At 41.2% G+C, this 13,528-nt stretch overlaps 1 protein-coding gene across 3 annotated transcripts in view; it reads left to right on the top strand.

Moving 5' to 3' along the window:
- BTRC (beta-transducin repeat containing E3 ubiquitin protein ligase) overlaps positions 1–13,528 on the top strand; it is a gene marked incomplete at both ends in the record, with an annotated part of 164,247 nt that overhangs the window by 128,352 nt on the left and 22,367 nt on the right. The window lies entirely within an intron of this gene.

Genomic DNA, 13,528 nt, shown 5'->3' with positions numbered 1-13,528 from the left:
TTACTTTTCCTGTAATTAGTAAATATAAAGAAAGAAAAAGATTGGCAGTGTCCAGTTGTTAAATAATCATATATACTGTGAGTTCATTTCCTGGTGAGTTTTATTTAAACAAATTGAACTGATTACATGCTTTTTCTTGTTGGTTATTAGAAATCAGATTCATAATGTGAACTTTGCTTCTGCTGACAAATCTGCCCCTTCCTGTCTTCCACATTCACTAATCAGATCTGACATATTTATGAGTTCACCTTATATGTAATCATATTTAGTAGAAGCTGTTAAAATATTAATGCAGTAATCCCACTGAGAAAATGATGTTTTCGTCTGTTGAAATGTATGTTCCATTCTCTATGTTCAGCCACCATTTTCTTTTCATTTGCACTCTTCACCCCCCAAAAAGATAATGAACTTTTTTTTGGTCACTGAAAGTTATAGGGTTTTTTTGCTTGTTTTTTAAGAACTGAAAACTAGAATGTTAAAAGTTATGATCCCTCTTTAGAGTGTTCATTAGCTTTTACATTGCATGTTCAATTTATGGCCAAGTTCTTTCAGTTTCTTTTAAAATACCCTTATTAAAAGATGCCCAAGTATCAATGGGCTCTATCCCTTCTGGATTCCCTCCTCCCCGCCCCCACTCTCTCTCTAGATGGGGGTTCTGGAGCTTACCTTATCCCTAAGTGTGCTTACTCATCTTTTTTGCCCTAAGCAAAAGTGCAGACAATACCATTTCCTCTTAATTCAACTAAGGTGATGTTGACTTTTTTTTAAAGATTTTTTTTTTTTTTATAAAGAAATGCAGGAGAAATAACAAGATCATGTTTTTAGATTCTTATCTAACTAAAGCCTGGCAACAGCCAATAGAGGGTTTAATATGGACATTTATCATTTGACTACTTCAAACTTCCAGAAACTCTTCTTTAAACTTTTTTTTTTTTTAAAGATTTATTTATTTATTTATACAAGCACGGGTACAGTCAGAAGCGCGGGAGGATAAGAGAATTCACCAGAGCCAGAGCGGAGAGCAGAGAGACAGACTGACAAGTACACTGCTGAGGGGAGCAGCGGGTGGCAGGAGAGGTCTGCGCGCCATGTGGGACCGTCACCCTTTGGCCGGGGATCGAACCAGTGCTGCAGAGGCTGCGGGCAGCCTTGCAACCCAGCACTCAACCACTGTGCCACCAGGGAGGCTCTCCTTTAAACTTAAGATGAAGTTTTTACTGTGTTCCAGAAAGCCTTATAGAATCTGGCTCAGGCCATCTCACTAACCTAATTTCCCATTAATTTACCCGCTCATTCACTCTGTTTTATGCACATTAGCCTTCTTTCTGTCTTTCATTAAATACAGTCTGAAAGGCTTTCCAAACATTAAATCTTCACAAGACTCTCATCTTCAGATCTCAACTCCAGTTTAACTCCTTTTAGCATCATTTTGTGACTGTTTCAGTTAAAGCAGTCTGCCTTGCACCTCCTATTTTGTTACTTTATTTTCTTTACTTACTGGTTTCTGAAATTAACATTTGTTGTATATTTTCCCTGTGCTCCTCCCCAAAGAAGGTGCTTGTTCACCTTCTTGTGCTTGTTCAGTTTCCCTAGCATTAGAAAGGTGCCCAACAGAGCAGTCACTCAATAAATGGTTGTTGGCTTATTGGTAACTCTGAGGTTCCAGCCTTAATCAAAACTCTTGTCCTATTCCTCCTAGGGTACAGTAATCCATAGCACAGCTTTTGCCCATTTTATTCTACAATTAAATGCCTTTCCCCTACTATGAGTTTCAATGCCAAAGTCTTTCCTCAAAGTCCTTTATAAGGCCAAACAGAACCAAGTATCATTTGCATTTCTCAATTTGTAAATAGCACTCTATTCATCTAATCCTTGCACCCCTCAATTCAAAATGATTTCTATGTGAGGAACATTTTTTTGTACTTATCACACCTTTCCTTGTGTTGAAAGCAGGGTTTGCCTGCAGACTAGAAACATGTATCATTTCACTTTTGAGTCTACACCCTTAATAATAATACTACAGTGGGTAGTTAGGCCACTTCGTGTCTGAAAGTGTTTATTTTCCCCTCCTGCCCCAGGTGGCAGCTTCAGAGAAATTCATGGTAATTTTTAAATGACACAGGTAATGTTTCTTGGGGGGGGGGGTATTAGCCCTTAGTCTTTGAGGACTAAGCTTGGACAGTCATATAAATACTTAACTTTTTTCATTTTGTGTGCTTGTCACTTCATAGATTCTTTCTTTTAAGGATAGATGTTCATTATAAACAGAAAAGCAGAGAGGAGATGTGCAGGGGTGGCAAAAAGTTAGTGTTGCTGGGCCTCCCCTGGTGGTGCAGACGGTTGAGTGCTGCGCTGTGAAGCTGTCCGCAGCCTCTGCAGCGCTGGTTTGATCCCAGCCAGCCAGTGAGGGTCCCACATGGCGCGGCAGACCTCTCCTGTCGCACCCGCTGCTCCCCTCAGCAGTGTATTTCATCAGTCTGCCTGTTCTGTTCCCTGCTCTGTCACTGGTGAATCCTCTCACCCTCCCACGCATCTGGCCTGCACCCCGGTTCTTGTGTAAAATGAATAAATAAGTCTTAAAAAAAAAAGAAAGTTAGTGTTGCCATTAAACTGAAGTTGCTTGTCAGCTTTCCTGGACATTTGAGCAGTAGTGGTTGAATCATCAGGCTTGTATTGGGAAAACCAAATCAGCTCTATTGCCACTAGTAACTACTACCCTCTCCTCCCATACATTTTAATATACAACCTTTTGATTTTTTTAATAATTGAACTTCTTCACTATACCCTTGTGAATTTTCAAAGGTTCTCAAATTGAAATTTTGCTGCATTTACTTTAGACATTAGTAGAAAACTCTGTATGGGAGAATAATAAAGGGAGAGGCTTGATGAAAAAGATCTTCCTCTCTATAGAATTATCTGTAAAGGTAATGTCTTTGTTATGGATGAAATTAATATTCTATGGCATTTATCCTTAGATAACTATCCTTAGAAGTTTTAAAAATCAGTTTTATTAAGATATCATTTACATACAAAAAATACCCATTTTAGGTATATAGTTCCACGAATTTTGGCAAATATATATATACCTGTGAAACAGTTAAACTGTAGAATATTTCCATTTGCCCCAGAAACTTCCCTTGTGCCCTTACCTAGTCAATCCCATGCCACATCCAGCCCCAGGCAACTACTGATCTGTTTTTATCACTATAAATTAGATTTATTGTTCCTAGAGTTTCATATAAGTGGAATCATAAAATATGTACTCTTTTGTGCCTGGCTTCCTTCATTCAGATCTTTTTGAGATTCATCTTTGTCATTTTGTGTATGGATTTCCCTTGCTATCCAAAAGTAGAATGTTCCTATTTGGTATGATTTGGTAGATTTTTTTGGGGGGTCTGGAAATTATATTGCCATTAATTTATATGGAAAACATTTTTGCATGTTTCCAAACCCCAAAAATAACCTACCAAATCATACCAAATAGGAACACTCTAAGTTACCTGAGAGGGTGAGGGAGTAGTTTAATGTAGTCTGAATTGCTTATATTCTCTTTTCCTTGCTGTTGGAGACTAATCCACAAAGCCATCTCTGAAGCCTATGTCATAGAGTTTTTTGCCTGTTTTCTTAAATGTATTTTATAGTTACAGGCCTTATATCCAAGTCTTTCATCATTTTGAGTTGATTTTTGTATATGCTGTGAGATAGTGTTCTAGTTTCATTCTTTTGTGTGTGGCTGTCCAGTTTTTCCACCGTCATTTATTGAAAAGACTTTTCTAGCTACAGTGTATATTCTTGGCTCTTTTGTTATAAATTAACTGTCCGTGTAGGTGTGGGTTTATTTCTGGACTCTCAGTTCTATCCCATAGGTCTATGCATTTGTTTTGTTCCAGAAATATACTGTTTTGATTATTATCACTTATTAGTATATGAATGTCAGTAATGTTTGTTCTGTTTCTTTGAAGGAAGCCACTGAAGTTTTTTTGTTTTTGTTTTTGTTTTTTTAAAGATTTATTTATTTATTTATACAAGCACTGGGTACAGTCAGAAGCGCGGGAGGGTGAGAGAATTCACCAGAGCCAGAGCAGGGAGCAGAACAGGCAGACTGACGAAGTACACTGCTGAGGGGAGCAGTGGGCGTGGCAGGAGAGGTCTGCATGCCATGTGGGAACCAGCGCTGCAGAGGCTGTGGACAGCTTCACAGCCCAGCGCTCAACCGCTGCGCCTCCAGGGAGGCCCGCCGCTGAAGTTTTGATAGGGATTGCAGTGAATCTATAAATTGCTCTGATAGGGTGCCATTCTAACAATGTCAATTCTTCTAGGGACTATCTTTCCATTTCTTCCTGTCTTCTGTTTCTTTTAACAATGTTTTTAAATTATCTTTTTTATATATATATAGAGAGAGAGGCATTTTTTTTTTATTTTGTTTGTTTGTTTGTTTTGTTTATACAAGCACTGGGTACAGTCAGAAGCACAGGTGGGTGAGAGAATTCACCAGAGCCAGAGCAGGAAGCAGAGCAGGCAGAAGGACTGAAGTACACTGCTGAGGGGAGCAGTGGGTGGCAGGAGAGGTCTGCACGCCATGTGGGACCCTCCTCCGGTGGCCAGGGAGCAGCCGGGGATCGAACCGGCGCCGCAGAGGCCGCGGGCAGCTTCGCAACCCAGCGCTCAACTGCTGCGCCACCAGGGAGGCCCTAAATTATCTTTGTATAGGTCCTTCACCAATACCTGTAGGAGTTTACTCCTGGATGTTTATTCTTTTGGTATAATGTTAGCTTCTTCCTCATCCAGCTCATGGCTTACATATAGAGAGGAAGCTGACTTTTGTGGACTGGTTTTGTAACCTGCCACTTTGCTGAGCTGATTTATTGTTTCAATTAGTTTTTTAGTGGAGTCTTTAGGATTCTCTGTGTACATTATCATGTCATCTGCAAGTAATGATAGCTTTACTTCTTTCCAGTTTGGATTTCTTTTATATACTTCTCTTGTCTAACTGTTTATCTAGGGCTTCCAGTACCATGTTGAATAGTAGTGATGAAAGTGGACATCCTGGGCCTCCCCTGGTGGCGCAGGCGGTTGAGCGCTGCGCTGTGAAGCTGTTCACAGCCTCTGCAGTGCCGGTTTGATTCTGGCCAGCTGGCGAGGGGCCCACATGGCACAGCAGACCTCTCCTGTCGCAGCACCGCTGCTCCCCTCAGCAGTGTATTTCATCAGTCTGCCTGTTCTGTTCCCTGCTCTGTCTCTGGTGAATCCTCTCACCAGAGATTAATTAAATAAATAATTAAACAAATAATTAAATTAATTAAATAAATAATTTTTTTTAAAAAAGTGGGCATCCTTTTTTTTTAAGATTTTATTTATTTTTTGCATAGAAGAACTGGGGTGTAGACCAGAGGTAGGGTATGTGTGTGAAATGATTCACCAGAGAGAGTGGGGAGCAAAGCAGGCAGATTTTTTACTGAAGTACACTGCTAAGGGGAACAGCAGGTGAGACAGGAGAGGTCTGCTATGCCATATGTGGGTCAGCTCCCTGAGCAGGGATCGAACTCAGGCCGTCGTGGTGGGCTATCGTGTGATAGCACTGAGACTTAACCCCTAGGCTACCAGGGAGTCCTGAAAGTGGACATCCTTGTCCTGTACCAAATCTTAGTGCAAAAGATTTCAGTTTTTCGACCATTAAGAATGGTGTTAGCAAAAAAAAAAAAAAAAATGGTGTTAGCTGTGAATTTGTTATATATGGCCATTATTATGTTGAAGTGTGTTCCATTTATCCCCAGTTTTTTAAGGGTTTTCATCATAAATGGATGTTGAATCTCATCAAATACTTTCTTGTCATTTGTTGAAATGATCTTTTTTTTTTTAACTATACTTTCATTGATGTGGTGAGTTGTGTTGGTTGATTTTCAGATGTTGAACCATCTTTATCCCAGGTATACATCTCACTTGGTTATGATATGGAATCTTTTTAATGCATTGTAAATTCAGTTCATTGAGATTTTTAAATCTCTGTTTACTAAGGAAGTTGGTCTGTAGTTTTCTTTGTCTGGTGTTGGTGTTAGGGTAATGTTGGCCTCATAATATGTGTTCGGGAGTATTCCCTCTTTCTCAGTGGTACAGTGCTTCCCCTTTTCCAGTTGATTCTGCTGTATGGCAGGGAGAACTGATTTGTAGCTGGGTCTTCAGCTAGTGGGGGGTAGGGGGGTACTGGAAGTAATCCTGGAGAGCTGTGCCCCAGGCTTGTGCCTTAGTCAGTGGGGCTACAAGCCCTTTTCTCTAGGCCTCAGACCAACATCTCTACAGTTTGTGGGCTAGACCCTTTGTGCAACCCCAGTGCATTGCAAAGCAGCCTCACTATATGTGTTCAGCCCTGTATCCACCTATTCTCTGGGGGAACTGGGTGAGGTGAGCCACACCTTTCTGAGCTTTGTTTTCCCAACTGGTGGCTCCCCACAGCACTTTATCCCTTTTCAGCCATATCCACAAAACCCAGTTTCTGCCACCATGGCAGCCACCACTCCCTCCACTCACCCTTTGTTCCTTGAGTTGAAATTCTTCCACATCTCTTCTGTCTTACTCTGTCAGTGTTGGTCCCTGGAGATCATGAGGTACTCTAGAATTATCCCATGTCTTGGGATTCTCCAATTTCATAACCTGCCTGGACTGCTCAGTTTATCCTTCCTGGAGCAAAGCAGGGACTTTCCTTTGATGCCATCTTCCTGGCCACCAATCTTCTCCTGGCTCCTATCAGAGGTCCTAGAATCTCTCAGCTGCAGCAATCCCAGAACAAGTAACATTCAGCCAATGGAGCACTCCACAGTGGGTGCCAAAACTATAGGAGAAGAATATATTTCCCTTTCTTTTTTTTAGATTCTTTGACTCATCTGCTGTGGTCTTGTAGTGTGTTATGCAGAGGTTTAAATTAATTTTTGTATCTGGCCTAAGTAAAGAATAATGTTTTGCTTTGTTTTCAATATAGATATCCAGTTGTTCCAGCATCATTTTTTAAAAGACTGTCCCTTTATTGAATTATCTTGTAACCTTTCTCAGAAATCAAGTGATCATATATAAGTCTACTTGTGGACTCTGTTCTGTTCCATTGAGCTGTATGTGTATCCTTACACCAAAGCCACACTATCTTGATCACTGTTGCAAGTCTTGGAATTCAGTAGTGTGAATCCATCTTTGTTTTTATTTTTCAAGATTGCCTTGGCTAAAGTTAAGGTCCTTTGCATTTATGTACAGATTTTAGCGCTACCAGGTCAATTTAGCTGCTGGGATTTTTATTGATATTACATTGACTCTGTAGATCAATTGGAAATAATTATCATCTTAACAATATATATTTTTAAAGATTTATTTATTTATGCACATAAGAACTAGGATATAGGCCAGAGTTTCAGGGGATGAGAGGATTCACCAGAGACAGAGTGGGGAGCAGAACAGGCAGATCTACTGAAATACACTGCTGAGGGGAGCAGCAGGCGAGACAAGAGAGGTCTGCTATACCATGTGGGTTAGCTCCTGGCTGGGGATCGAACTCAGGCCATAGTGGTGATAGCGCTGAGCCTAATCCTCCCTGTGCCACCAGGGAGGTCCCTAACAATATTGAGTTCAATTTGTGAACATAATAGGTATCTCCATTTATTTAAGTCTTTTTAGCTTTTCCTCACCCATGTTTCATGGTTTTTAGTTTATAGATATTATAACCTATGTCAAGTGTATTCCTAAGTATTATATGTATTTTAATGCTGCACAAATTATATAATATTTTTAAAATATGTTTTTTTAAAAATGAAATGAGTATAGTGGTTACTCTTAAGGGGAGGTGGTGACCCTGAAAGCATTGGGGTTCTGGTATTAACCGTGGTTTTCTATCTTGGCAGCCACCATTCCCTCCACTCGACCATTATTTCTTGAGTTGAAATTCTTCCACATCTCTTCTTTCTCAGTCATTCAATGAAGCTTGTGATAATCTGTTTTCTTGATCTGGGAGCTGGTTACATAAGTACATTCACCTTACGAAAATTCAGCAAACTGTAACCTTTAGATTGAGCTCTTATGTATATTATACTTCGAAAATTAAAAATATTTGTGTTAAATAATGTGAAAGGGCATATTAATCAGTGTCATGCAATCATCTCTAAGAGTATTGCGTTCTTTACTGTGTGCCACATGGTAAGCTAAGCATGCATTTCTTAGATTATTTTATTTGATCCTCACGAAAGTCCAATGAAATAGATTGTAATTGTCTCCATTTTACAGGTGAGGAAAATTGAGGCTCAGAGGGAAAAATTAAGGTGTTTATTCCAAGTCACACAGCTGGCAAAAGGGGTACTAGAATTTAAAACCAGTTCTTTCTGTCTGGTTCAGGCTCTTAAAACAATACAATATGGTGTGGTTGTTATGAATAACTTATTTGAAGTGATGATGGATCTGAGGTATGTGTCTTTCCACCTCATAAGGAAATAATACTCTTGTTTTTGAGGGGTGGTGACTAAAATATAGTATCAGCTGGATTTACCCTGTGCAGTTCATAAATGCATAAACTCTCAATTTATACTTTATTTTTCTTTCCTTTTCTTTATTTAAACAGTTCAGCTTTTTATTGAACAGGTTACCAGAGAGGTTTGGTTAAAAAGACCAAAGCCCACATCATCATCATATTCCTCGAATGTCTTTCTTTGCCTCCATTTTCTTCTCAGCTAGAGCAGCCATGGTAGAGGGGATAGGATCTCCTGCTGCCACGGGACCATCTGCTAGGACAGGTCTACCAGCCCTGTGTTACAGATGAGACCTCTGATGTTGACATTGGCCAGGACCTTTGAAAACAAGCCAGACTAGAAAGGTTCAATGTTTACATCACTCCCTTAAGATTTTATTTATGTATACAAGAGCTGGGATACAGGGCAGAGGTTTAGGGGGCGAGAGGACTCACCAGAGACAGAATGGGGAGCAGAACAGGCAGACTGACTGAAATACACTGCTGAAGGGAGCAGTGGGTGAGACAGGAGAGGTCTGCTGTGCCATGTGGGTAGCTCTCTGGCCCTCCAGGGATTGAACTTGTGCCTCAGAGGCTGTGGATAGCTTCACAGTGCTGTGCTTAACCCCTTGTGCCACCAGGGAGGCCCAGGGCATTGATCTTATCCTCCGTGATTGGCACCTCATCATTCTGCAAGGTGAGGGCTGTGTAGATACAGGCAGGCTCTGAAGTGGAGGCCGTGGTGGAGGCAAAATTTTAGATGGGTGGCTGCCAGGCACAGTGCTATATACTTCTCTTCTAATAGTGTTTTAGGTACCATTTATGATTTGTCCATTGAAAGTATAAGAAAGTCTTGACTCATTGTTAGCTCCTGCAGTAAAATAACCAAACTTGTAAAATCCTTTGTTATTTTTTTCTATTAATAGCCACTGATCAAAGCATGACCCCCCATGATTATAGATACACCTGGTTTGTTTAAATTATAAATAGAGTGATTGCATCAGATGGCCAATTATTGTCCTGTTACTGCAATTTCTGGTCTTTAGTCAGAAAACAATATTCTGTGTAGCACCCATCTTTGGTCCATTTCTACCTTTTGAAAGACAAATATATGGGCCTCCCTGGTGGTACAGGTTGTTGAGCGCAATGCTGTGAAGCTGTCCGCAGCCTCTGCAGTGCCGGTTCAATCCCCGCCAGCCTCGGAGCAACCCATATGGCCAAGCAGACCTCTCCTGTCTTGCTCACTGCTCCCCACAGCAGTGTATTTCAGTCGGTCTGCCTGTTTTGTTCCCTGCTCTCTTGATGGTGAATCCGCTCACCCTCCCACGCATCTGCCTGTACCCTGGTTCTTGTATAAATAAAATAAAGCTTAAAAAAAAAAAAAGGGCCTCCCCAGTGGCGCAGCGGTTGAACACTGGGTTGTAAAGCTGCCAGTAGCCTCTTCAGCGCCAGTTCGATCCCCGGCTGCTCCCCGGCCACCAGAGGAGGGTCCCACATGGCGCGCAGACCTCTCCTGCCGCCCGCTGCTCCCCTCAGCAGTGTACTTTGGTCCTTCTGCTTGCTCTGCTCCCCCCTCTGGCTCTGGTGGATTCTCTCACCCTCCCGCGCTTCTGACTGTTACCCAGTGCTTGTATTAATAAATAAAAACAAATCTTTAAAAAAAAAAAAAAAGGTCCATTTAAAAAAAAACAAATATCTAAAAGATGATGAAATGAGAGGTCTTGGTTGTGGGGATGGGTAGTAGCATTTTGGTCAAGCTTGTAAATCCACCTATTTGTTAGCTCATTAAATCTTACTCTATGTTTTGCAAGTTTTCCTTTTCTGAGCTAGAAACAACCTAGACAAACAGCAACACTGAAGTTCCCCAAGGCCTGTGTCCAACAAGGTTCTTATTAATCATTTTTGGTCTGTACATAGACAACAAGGGCATTTATGCTAGAAAACATCCAACTCTGTACACTAGGGCTTGCAGTTGACAAGGGTGTCAGCTTTTTCAACATAATTTGAATGGTTAATGCCATTTATGAAAATTTACAGTTGTGAATCAGAATCATTTGTAAAGAGGCCTGCATGTAGGATTTAACTCTTAGAAACTAATACAAGCCTGTACCTTAAATAGCAAGATATGATTATCCAAAGTTGAGAATTTTATGGCACATTCAATATGTCTAAGCAGGTATGAACACTATGATAACTTGGGTCACCCCACCAAATTGGAATGGCCTCAAGCAAATATGTGGACGATGCATCACATAACTTTAAAAAGTATCCTGCTGTGAGCACTGTTTACAATAGCTAAGCTTTGGAAACAACCCAAATGCCCAAAAATAGATGACTGGATCAAGAAGATGTGGTACATATACACCATGGAATATTACTCAGCAATCAAAAAAGATAAACTCATGCAATTTGCAGCAACATGGATGGCGCTGGAAGGGACGATGCTCAGCGAAATAAGCCAGAAAGAAAAAGAAAAATACCGGATGGTCTCACTCATAGCAGGAATCTAGAAAACTTAAATAAGGGACCAGGAAAATGAATAACTATAAGGAAGTGAAAATCAAAATCAACAAAAAAATATGAACCAGAGACACTCTATGGGGGGTCGGGGCGGGGAGGGGAGGGATTGGGGTCAAAATAAGGGGGATGCAATTGTATGGGGAATATAAAAATAAAATTTATTTTTAAAAAAAAAGTATCCCGCTGGGGCCTCCCCTGGTGGCACAGGCAGTTGAGCGCCACGCTGTGAAGCTGTCCAAAGCCTCTACAGCGCAGGTTCAATCCTGGCCTACTGGCGAGGGTCCCACATGGCGCAGCAGACCTCTCCTGTTGTGCCCGCTGCTCCCCTCAGCAGTGGAGCATCAGTCTGCCTGTTCTGCTCCCTGCTTTGTCTCTGGTAAATCCTCTCACCCTCCCGCGCATCTGGCCTGTACCCCGATTCTTGTATAAATAAATAAATAAATAAATCCTTAAAAAAAAAGTATCCTGCTGTATGACTCTGGTTAGCCTCAAAGAAAATCAACTTTCTTCAGAATTTCTTTTTTTTTTTATTTATTTGTTTGTTTTTTTTTTTTGTTTGTTTGTTTGTTTGTTTATACATGCACTGGGTACAGTCAGAAGCGCGGGAGGGTGAGAGAATTCACCAGAGCCAGAGCAGGGAGCAGAGCAGGCAGAAGGACCGAAGTACACTGCTGAGGGGAGCAGCGGGCGGCAGGAGAGGTCTGCGCGCCATGTGGGACCCTCCTCCGGTGGCCGGGGAGCAGCCGGGGATCAAACCGGCGTCGCAGAGGCCACGGGCAGCTTCGCAACCCAGCGCTCAACCGCTGCGCCACCGGGGAGGCCCAAGAATTTCACCTAATTTCTGAATCTTCTTGTATTTCCTAGCTTCAGATTTGGGTATGCTGTTGTATCTATTGTTAAAGCAAATTTTGTTGACTCCTCCCTCAAATTTTATAAGATTAAAATCTCGGTTATTGCATTGAATCCTAATTATTTTCACCACCTCTCCAGTATCACTCTAGTGTGAAAGGTGGTTGTCTCTTCCATGGATACTATGAAATAGATTCTTAGTCTTCTTACTTCCATCCATGTCCCCTGCAGTCTATTCTCCACACAGTAGTGTGTCCAGATCATATCACTCTCATGCTTCTAGGCGCTTCCCCATGTGAACTGTCTCTCTCTGCATAGCCTCGCATTCTCTGGATTTCCCTCTTCACTAAGGTTACCTGAATTTCTTTCATGGTAGCTCACCGCTCTAAGAAGTAGTAAGCGTAAGCTGCCTGAGCTCAAAAGTCCCAGATTGTTACTTTTTCCACATGCTATTAATCAAAGCCCAGACTGAAAGGCTAGAATATAAATTCTACCTCTTGATGGGAGGAACAGCATTTGCATTCAGTTAGAGATGGGATTGTTTAGGGCCATTTTTGGAGATGAGCTGCCACCCCCTAAATGACCTGGATGGCCTGGCTTGGACTACTAGTCTAACTTTATCTTCCCTTGCTCATTTGGTTCCAGCCACACTGGCCCCTCTTGTTGTTCCTTGAGTGTGCCAGACAGGCTTCCACCCAGAACCTTTGCTCTCAAAATTTCCGTTGCCTAGATCATTCTTCTGCCATGTAACAAAATGTCTAATTCCCTCATTTCCTTAATGTCTCAGTTCAAATGTGGCTGTTCAAGGATGCTATGTCTGTGGGATTTTTTTCCCTGAATAATAAACTATCCCATATTTTGCAGGTTAAAATTACACCTGTTCATTAGCTCACAGTTCTGTAGATTGGAAGTCCGGCACAGCTTGGCTAGGACCTGTGCTCACAGTATCACACTGCTAAAATCAGGGTGTTCCCTGGGCTGAGTTTTCAATTTGCATGTAGGCTCTGGGGGAAAACTCTCTTCTCAGTTCATTGTTAGTTTTGGGAGAATTTAGTTCCTTGCATTGTGAGGCTGAGGTCTCTGCTTCTAGAGGCAGGCAGTCCATGTTTCTTAATACATGGCCCCCTTCCTCTTCTGCAACCAGTTAGAGAAAACTCCCTGCTTTTCAAAGGACTCAGTTGACTACTTCAGGCCCACTAGAGTAATCTCCCTATCTTAACATCAGTTGATTTGAGAACCTTATCTCAGCCTTAAATCACAGCAGCACTACTCCAGTGTTTGTTTGAACAACAAAGATGTGTGTGTACAGTTGTCAAGAAACCTGGGGGACCATCTAGGATTTTGCCTACTACAGAAACATACTTTTCCCCTCTTCCCTTATCCTGCTTTATATTTCTTTGTAACATCATCTACATTTTATTTGCTACGTACTTGGTTAATTTTTTAACTTGCACATATTAAAATATGAGTTCCTGATTAAATAGAGATTGTGTTGTTTAAGGTTGTATCCCTAGCACCTAGGACAGTGTTTGGCATAATTAACATTTATTGAATTAACAATTAATAAAAAGAACTCTAATGCTTGTAAATTTGATAATAGGGATGAGTTTTTTTAAGAAGGTAAAGGTAGATTGAGTATATAAATAATGATGTAAAGTTTATCTCCAAAGGTAGCAGAATCAC

This window comes from Talpa europaea (genome assembly GCF_964194135.1).
Source record: "Talpa europaea genome assembly, chromosome: 10".
In the NCBI taxonomy this organism is placed as follows: Eukaryota; Metazoa; Chordata; class Mammalia; order Eulipotyphla; family Talpidae; genus Talpa; species Talpa europaea.
This window is presented reverse-complemented; position numbering and strand designations above follow the sequence as displayed.